The sequence below is a fragment of the Amaranthus tricolor genome, chromosome 3, assembly GCF_026212465.1.
Source record: "Amaranthus tricolor cultivar Red isolate AtriRed21 chromosome 3, ASM2621246v1, whole genome shotgun sequence".
NCBI lineage: Eukaryota > Viridiplantae > Streptophyta > Magnoliopsida > Caryophyllales > Amaranthaceae > Amaranthus > Amaranthus tricolor.
In genome coordinates, this window is record NC_080049.1 from 29,090,105 (window position 1) to 29,100,337 (window position 10,233).

General features: G+C 40.9%; 1 pseudogene; it reads right to left on the reverse strand.

Annotated features, from left to right (window-relative positions):
- Window positions 1-1,003: 1,003 nt before the first annotated feature.
- LOC130808530 (formin-like protein 14) lies at window positions 1,004-6,232 on the reverse strand (annotated as a pseudogene).
- Between the last annotated feature and the right edge of the window lie 4,001 nt (window positions 6,233-10,233).

The following is a 10,233-nucleotide window of genomic DNA, read 5'->3' on the forward strand; positions in this document are numbered from 1 at the left end:
TCAAGAACTTTACTATAAATTGTGTTGAAAAACGAACATAGCTCGGTAATAACATATTTAGGGTCACAAATCTCTTCATGTTGGATGAGTACCCAGATGGAACCTTAATGCCATACAAAGACTTACAAAAGGCCCGCTTCTCTGCTTTGGACGATGTGTAGTAAGCTGGAGGCAAATAAACTTTTTCATTACTCATCTTCTTCTTACCGCCCTTTCCCTTGTTACTGCCACTAACTACATCAGCTCTATTTTTTTTCTTACTCACTTTAACATGTGCCCACAACTCCAGGCGAAGGCCCTTACATTCAAACCAATCTCGCACGGCCTTAACATGCTTTGTCTTATTCGGAATGTTCATGAGAGACCCGAGTAAGGCATCGCATACATTTTTCTCTATATGCATAACGTCAAGACAATGTCTAACCTGTAGATCTCTCCAATATGGAAGCTTCCAAAAGATTGATTCTTTTTTCCATAATCGGTCTTCACCCCTTGCACTTGCCCTGTTTTATCAAATACAGTCTCAACTCCCTTAACATATTCATAAACCTCATAACCGGTCAACGGTCGACAAGCTACACAGTCCTCAACCTCCCAGTTGAACATCTTCTTTTTCTTACGATATTGGTGATCTCGTGGGAAGAACTTTCGAGGTGCATGAATACGTGTTTGCACTTAGGAATCCACGTGGATTCCATGTCATCGATACATATTGGGCATGATTTCTTCCCTTTGTGCTTATACCAACGATAAGTTGCCATATGCCGGAAAATCATTAATGGTGCATAAAAGCATTGCGCGCTAGGAGAATTCCTCATTAGCATATGCATCAAACACGGAAACGCCTTCATCCCACATCTTTCTCAAATCCTCAACGAGAGGTGCAAGATATACATCAATGTCATTACTAGGATGTTTAGGACCCGAGATAAGAAGCAAAAGCATAATATATTTATGCTTAATACACAACCAAGGTGGCAAATTATAGATCACTAATAGTATTAGCCAAGTACTATGTTGAGAACTAAGATTGCCGAATGGGTTCATTCTATTCGTACACTGTCCGAGCCTTAAATTACAAACCTCATCCCCAAAAGTCTTATGCAACCTATCAATACTCTTCCATTCCAGAGAATCAGATGGATGTGTGAGCAAGTGACCTTTCTTCACCCTATCTGCATGGCACCTCAAATTTAACGCATCTTTCTTTATAGAAAAAAAGCGCTTGAATCTAGGTATTATTGGAAGATACCACAATACCTTAGCCGGGGGCCCTTTAGCATCCCAAGCCCCTTTACGCATGTAGCGCGATAAACCACACCTAGGACACTCTTCTAAGTTCTCCTTTTCATTCCAATACAATACACAATCATTCGGACACGCATGAATCTTCTGCTACTCTAAGCCGAAAGGACACATGAGCTTTTTGGCATAATATGTCAACTTTGGAAGTTCATTTCCCACAAGAAACATCTCACCTAACTCTTCTAATAACATTGTGAAACTAGCGTCAATCCAATTGAACTTTGACTTAATGTTGAAAATTGTCAACACTGCTGTTAGTTTGGTGAACTTTGTACATCCAGGGTACAAAGGCTTTTGAGAAGCCTCTGTCAACAAGTCAAATACACGAGGACGTTTTCTTAACTCATCCTCGACTCCCTCTATCATCTCATCAACACAATCCACATCCTCATCGACATTCTCTTCATCTGTCTCATACCCATCAACATGATCTACTACATCCTCATTGACATCAGCCACATTATTGACGTCCTCAACAACACTTTTCTCTTTGTAAACTTCCTCCTCACCATGCCAAATCCAAATATGATATTGAGGCCTAAACCCACGTCGAAGTATGTGCTCCCTAAGGATATGAACACTATCTACCTTTGATACATTGCCACAAGTGACACATGGGCAATAGAAACCAACTCCCCCATCTTAACTTGATGTTCAACTGCAATACTACAAAATTCTAATACGCCATCAATAAATTCTGACGATTCAAAGCTTCCATACATCCAAGAACGATCTTTTGTCATCCTAATTAATGTGATTAATTAATTCAAAACAAAATTAATATCAACTTTTAACATATATACTTAATGAACTCTAATTAACCACAAAATTAAGTAATAATCATTCATTTAACCCTAATTTATAATATTAATAATAAACCATCATAAACTTATATAAGAACCGTGAGATTAAATCTACATGATAAAAAACTATTACTTTGTTACAGAAAATGTGTTACATTTGGGCAAAAAATAGGGGAGGAAGGTGTGCAACAACAGAGACTATTTATGCAAATATCAAAATTTTAGATACACACTGTGTTATTCGGACTATTCATTTTGCTTCACGTACCCGTGTCCGATCCTCAAACATTAGTATGACACTTAGACCCTTCATTTTAGGTGTAGAATTGAATAATTAGACGTATCCGATACTTGAACATGTATCAGTATCCAACATCAGTACCCGAATCCAAGTAACATAGGATACACACCAATATAACTTACCAATTGCACTTTTTCTGGTTTGTTAACATTAGTGCCACGTCGGACTCCTACTTTACCCCCACCACTTGCATCAGTATTAGCTGAGAACAAGCTTTCAAGTTCTGATATATCTATTTCAGGGGCCCTGTAAATAATTTTTAGAATCAAACTTCACAATTCACAAAACAATCAAAAATGCACAAAGTAGAAAGGATGAATGTGAACTTGAAGTCGCAATTCAATGTTTACTGTTTAGACTACAGCATCAAATAAATTGTGATTATTCATAAGTAAAAGAAGATAAACCATGATATGTGAGAAGTTTGGTACGTATGCTGCTTGACTCTCCTGCTTTTGTGTGTCAGCCCATAAACTCCCCTTAACAGCTCGAGTAACCTTCACCCAGTGCAAAGGCTTTCACGAAGCTTTCTTTGTTGTTGAAGAAGCACCCCTATTTCTTGAACTAGCCAGCCCTAAAGATGTTTTTCCCCTTCCAACAGAGAGCGGAGGTGCAGGTGGTCCAGCAGAAACCTTAGGTCCCGGTGGTGGAGGCGGGCCTGGAACTGTACCACGGGAACATGCTTGAGTACCAGGACCCTTCGGTGCAGGTGGCGGTGGTGGAGCAGGCTTTGAAGTTTGTTTCAGAGGAGCAGCTGGTGGGGGAGGTGGAGGTGCAAATGTCTTAGAGGAAATACCTTTGGTTGAAAGTGGGGGAGGTGGGGGTGCAGATAGAGATGGACCAGTAATATCACTTGAATGAGGTCGTGGTGGAGGTGGATGGGGAGAGGGAGGAATTTTTTTGGGGTTACCAATCCCATTAGGAGGTGGAGGTGGAGGTGGACATGACCTCATTGATGTAGATAGACTAGAAGACGTAGATGGCAATGGAGGGGGAGGGGGAGAGGGAGGAGGCATATTTACTTTTGTAATACTTAGACCAAGTGATGGAGGTGGGGCTGGGGGAGAAGGGGGCATATTTACTTTTGGCGGGGCTACTTAGACCATGAGACGGAGGTGGGGGTGGGGGTGGGAGTGGGGATGGGGGAGGAGGAGGCATATTTACTTTTGCAGGACTACTTAGACCATGAGACGGAGGTGGTGGATGGAGTGGGGGTGGGGGTGGAGGAGTGCATGACTTTGCTAAATTACCCATGGAAAGTGGGGGAGGTGGCTGAGGCGGGGGAATAAATGCCTTCGTAGAGTTACCTAGATCAGAAGCAGATGAAGGTGGAGGTGGAGGGGTAAAAACCTTCACAGAATAGCTTGACGCAGGTGGTTCGGATCCCCTTGAAGCAAATGGTGGAGGTGGAGGTGGAGGTGGTGGAGGAATATACTTGTTAGAAGCAGCCCCAAATAGGGGTGGAGGGGGTGGCGGTGGAGGAGGAGGTTCAAATTTATTAGAGTTGGTCCCAAAGGGGGGTAGAGGCAGTGGTGGTGAGGGGTTTGGTGGACGTGGACCAATAGGAGAATGCAGAATAGTATCACTGGAATCAGTATTCGAACTAGTGTAAGGAGTTGAGCAAAAGGCAGGTGGAGGCGGAGGCAGAGGTGGTGAAGGAGACAGTTCACTTTTTGATTTCACTGGAAGAGGTGGAGGTGGTGGTGGTGGTGGTGGTGCTTGTGTTGGAGACATTTCCTGCTTGTTTGCATCAGCAACAAGAGAAGGTGTTGATAAACTTCCTTTGACATCAATTAGAGATCGATGTGCAACTGACAAGTGAGTAGCATCAACTTGTGTAGCATTTTCCAACTGAGTGGCCACATCATGTAAAGCATCATTCTCATGTTCCGATTTGACACTGCGTAGGACTAAACTTTCTCCACGAGAAATGGACGGAACATCTGATGCTTCATCTGAAGCAGAATCATGAGACAAAGGATCATCAAGAAAATTCGTCACACTGGTGTTTGATGACTCATAAAAGTTTTCAGGCTCCATAAAATCTGAATCAGCTACACTTGATGCCTCTTCCGAATCAGCAGGCGACGTATTTGAACTAAGCCTGCTTTGTGAAACAGAAAGTTGCTTGAGCAACCACATTGTAGCATCATCAGTATTATCACCCCATTCTGCACCACTAAATAGTTCCTGAACTGCTGAAAAAGCTTCAATAGGCAATCCACCCGTCTCTTCACCATTTAAAACTGCAGTTGGTGGTTCTTTCAAGGGAGATATTCTCTCAATTTCTCCAAACAGTACCTATGTTTCAAATTGTTGTCAATTTAAACAAGTCAGTAAAACGTCCAAAAGCTATCTACTCAACTAAAGCTTTGAGCAGCCCATTTAAAAGTACACACCTCCGCTCTAAATCCTTTTGGATAGCGTTCCTTGGCATCCCAGAGAACATCCAAGTTTTCACAGTTGAGTATTAAAATGTTTGACCTGATAAAAGCAGTATTGAACATTATTCTGAACATCATAATCTCTCATTCGAGCTCTGTGTCTAGATGGATACATTCAAGACATCTCCTTGCACCACACACTGGATATCGATTTTGATCACATCAGAATCTGCCTGCAAAATGATCACATCAGAATCTGCCTGCAAAAAGGATCATTGCGTCATAGAAGCACATCATTGAAGTGAGAGAAATCACTTTCAATGTCTAATAAAGACAAACCTGATGATAATGCCTAAGGCTCTTCTTCTTGTTAGGCATGGAGAAGAGCATCTGAGTTCATAAGCCACCCTTATCAAGGAGGTTTCTGCCAAAGATACGGATGGCTGGCCTGCAGCCTTTATTGTTATCATAGATAGGAATTCCTCGAAGAATAAGGCAATCCAATGAAAGTGTCCGCTCAAGGGGAGGCCACTCTGGAGATAAGTTCCTCCTTGAAACATATTGAAGATAGTAGAGCTGGGATGAAAACGGATTTAGGGATGACAAAAGCTTTAAAAATCCTTTTGGTGCCTCACGATGAACCATTTCAAGCGTCCTTTTCTCCCCACTATGCACTTTTCTGAAAATTAAAAAACTAGCCAACATAAATGCCAAAAGTGGTCAACCACCTCTCTCACAATGCATCAAAACAATATTACGCTGATTACGCCCAGAGAGCCAACCATCAGAAACACGAAGAAATTGGTGCACCAGTGACAATGGCAATACAGGGCAGCCTTCATATTGCCTAGGATAGTCCAGTACCATAACATCATATCCACGTAATGTCTCTGCAAACAGACTACGCTTCTGGCCTTCTCGAAAGTTGATAGCAAGAAGGGCTGAACCAGGAAACGTTTCACGTAATTCATTTATAACCTCATGAAGATAAATTTGGTAAATTCCATCGCGTAGAACATCTGTAGAAAAACAAGTATCAAAAACTGCAAGGAAATGTGGAGCTTTGTTAACTCAATTCTTCATACCACACCTATACTTCATACATCAGTGGAGATACTCGACAATCCAATACGGCTATAAACACTCGACTCTTCAATTTAATTGAAGCCAAAATGTTAGAAATCCAAAATATTCTTATAAAGATTTAACTACCTTATTTAGAAGATTTGTATCAATCACCCGGATTCTTGGAGTGATTATAGGAAGATATAATTGTAGCTAAGAAAGGCAAGAATACCTGTATATATTGCTGATATGATAAACATTGAAATATAGTGAAAAACTCACAGAATAATAAAACCTTGTATAATTTCTGACTTGGTATCAGAGCGGGTTCCGATCTTCGGTAGCCGGCAACCTATAATCTCATCATCTACCATGGAAACCGATGGCAAAGCTGTTATCCAAAAACCAGTAACCATGGAAGACTTAATGCAACTGCTATCGCAGTTAAACTCCAATAAGCCCACCACAGAAACTACCCATCAGAATATCCGGCCAATCCAAATCCCAAAAAAACTCAATCACAAGAATTTCATGAAATGGGCCAAATTAATGCAACTAGAACTCGACGGCAGGGGAAGGCTCAGCCACATCACTGCCTCCCCGCCAAGCCAAGAGGATCCAGAATACACCGTGGTTTCAACGGGACTCGTTGGTAATCTCTTGGATAATTGGAAACATTGACTCAGAATTACAAAATCAGTTTCTAGATTACCCTACCACAAGAGATTTGTGGAAAGGAATTGAAACTTTATACGGTGGGACAAAGGACGGACTTCAAATTTTTGACCTTATGGTCAAAGCAAACAACATCCAGCAAGGAGGGGACCTAATTGAAGTGTATTACAGTAAGTTTACCGGAATCTGGAAGGAGATTGACAGACACTCACCAAACCCGATGAATAGCCCAAAGGACAAAACAACATACAATCGAATAATACAACAAAATCAATTGTATCAATTCTTAGCAGGGGTAGATGAGACTCTTGACAAAGATCGAAGAGACATCCTCAACCGGGAACCCCTTCCTACACCGAAGGAGGCCTTTGCAATAATTAGAAGAGAGATTCACCGGCGAAGAATCATGAACACTGGACCACCGAAACCCTCACCGACAGAATCATCGGGAATCGGAGGAAGTTTTGTCGTAAAGGGGCGAACTGAAAGGCCTAATTTCCAACGGGAAGATGGAAAAGCAGGGCTCAGATGTACCCACTGTGGAGGTACGAGACACACGAAGAAACCGTTTCGAGATCATTGGCTACCCTGACTAGTGGGGAGATCGAAAGAAGAAGGAGGAAAGAAAGGGTACCAGCAACGTAGCCATCAACACCGGCGAAACTCCGGCAAATCAGGAGAGAGGAACAGTGGCCACCGTTTCCTCTACCTCAGGTGTGAAAGAGAAGGAGAATGAAGGTATGGATTCAGAATCAGAAACCCTAAATTTATTTGGCTCAATTCATAGTACATGTCTTATTTGTCATGACCCATATAAAAAAACAACTCCTAACTCTTATTCCCACATAGAACTGGGTAATAAATTCAGGAAGCCTCATAAAATTGCTAAGCCCAATATAAATCAACAAAATGAAATTAACCCATATAATGTAGGATTAGTATACAAAAACACTAAATGGATTTTTGATTGTGGAGCAACTGACACTATGACATTTGATGCCAATGACCTCGAACATATTCACCCCCAAGCAAAAACCATATACAAACAGCCAATGGAGAGGTAATTAAAACAGAGGGGTCGAGTGTTGTCAAAATTTCTGATAACATCAAGCTACCTAATTGCCTCTTTATACCAGACCTATCCCACAAATTACTTTCCATTAGCCAGTTGACAAAAAATTTAAACTGTATTGTTCATATGAATTCCCTTGGGTGTACTGTTCAGGATGCTCGGACAGGGAAGATTATTAGGCATGGTATTGAAAAGGACGGACTATACTATGTTACTCAGATGCCTCAACAAGGTAAAGCAGCACTTGTTCGTGGGACGATTGAATACCACCTTTGGATGTGGCATAAGCGATTAGGTCATCCGTCTTTAGGGTATCTTAAAAAGCTCTTCCCTACCCTTTCTGGTTCAAACATTTCTTTTGATTGTGAAGCTTGTATTCTTGCAAAAAGTCATAAACACTCTTATCCTAATAGTGATAAAAGAACTGATAAACCATTTATTTTGATTCATTCTGATGTATGGGGACCAGCTCCCGAGTTTAATAATCATGGCTTTCTATATTATGTTACATTTATTGATGATTGCACAAGAATGAGCTGAGTGTACTTTCTTAGAAGTAAATCTGATGTTTATAAAACTTTTGTCTCCTTCTATAAAATGGCACAAACACAATTCCAAACCCAAATTAAAATTCTTAGGTCTGATAATGGCACCGAATATAAGAATTTTGATATTCAAAACTTTAATAAAATAAATGGTCTTATTCACCAAACTACTTGTCGTGATACCCCACAATAAAACGGCGTAGCCGAAAGGAAAAACCGCACTCTTTTGGAAATGACCCGAGCCATGATGATAGAATCCTGTGTTCCTGCTTATTATTGGCCTGAAGCCATTTCCACAGCCAATTACCTCACCAATCGCCTCCCTACAAAAAGCCTACATTTCTTTACACCATTGGCTACCCTTAACAAATATACCAATGTTCCTACCACTCATTCCTTACCACCGAGAGTCTTTGGGTGTGTTGTGTATGTCCACTTACCTAAACGAGAAAGAAACAAACTTGAACCACGGGCTGTCAAATGTGTTTTTGTGGGGTATGGAACTACTCAGAAGGGATACCGTTGTTTTAACCCAGTTACAAAACGGTTATGTACTACCATGGACTGTGACTTTGTTGAAATCGAATTTTATTACCACCACCTTCAATCTCAGGGGGAGAGTCCTAGTGAGGATCTAAGCTGGTTAGTCCATCCAGAACTGAGTACTCTAGACCCAAAAGAACAAGTAGGCGATACCACTGAGGCAACTGACAACACACTACCACCTGATCATCCTGAGATGCCTGTTCTCCCAAACACCATGCCTACTAATCCAACCATGTCTGAGTCTCCAGTTCAGAATGACATCGAGGTATGTACATCAGAATTGAACCATATTCCTGAATTTAGGGCACCTGAATCTACTGATATGCCTTCTGAAAGTGAAAATGTAGAACCAGGTACAAACGTAAATGGATCACTGAGTTCTGATCAAGGAAGGTATGAGCTACCACCAAGGAGCACAAGAGGAGTTCCCCCAAAAAGATACGATCCGGATTTTGAATCTCAAAGATCAAAATATCCTGTGAACAAACCAGGAGAAGGAAATTTGTCCCTAAAAGCAAAGGCTTTCAATACAGCTCTATACTCTGAAAATATTCCTACCTCAACAGAAGAAGCTCTGAAGAGTAAAAACTGGAGATCAACTATGAAAGAAGAAATAAATGCTCTTGTCCGAAACAAAACTTGGGAAAAATGCATGCTACCCACTGGAAAGAAACCTGTTGGTTGCAAATGGGTCTTTACAATAAAACACAAAGCAGATGGTAGCATTGAAAGGTATAAGGCAAGGTTGGTAGCAAAGGGATACACGCAGACTTATGGGATAGATTACGATGAAACTTTCTCTCCAGTAACGAACTTCAATACCATTAGAGTCCTTTTCTCAATTGCAGCAAACAAGGACTGGCCCTTATACCAATTCGATGTAAAAAATGCATTTCTACATGGAAACTTGTCTGAAGAAGTCTATATGGAAGCTCCACCAGGATTCTCATATGGTTTCAGTAAAGGAGAAGGATGCAGATTAAAAAAAGCCTTGTATGGGTTGAAACAGTCACCACGAGCTTGGTTTGGGAGATTCACTATGGCAATGAAAAAATTCAAGTATAAACAGAGCAATGTCGATCACACCTTGTTTATTAAAAGAAGAGGTACTAAAGCAACCTATCTTATCATATATGTTGATGATATGATTATAACAGGAGATGATGATGAAGAAATAAGACAGTTGAAGAGTAAGCTGTTCAAGGATTTCGAAATGAAAGACCTTGCAAACCAGCTGATACTCCCATGATCATGAATCATAGACTTCAAGTTCTCAAAGATGCTGAATTAATAAACCAGACCCAGTACCAGAAGCTTGTTGAAAAATTGATATACTTATCTCATACCCGACCTGACTTAGCCTATGCTATTGGAGTAGTCAGCAGATTTATGCACAAACCCCAGAAACAGCACCTTGAAGCAGTATACCGAATTCTGAGATATTTAAAGGGGACTGCTGGAAAGGGAGTTATGTATAAGAAGTTAAGAACCATGGACATTTAAACCTCCATGCCTTCACAAATGCAGATTGGGGAGC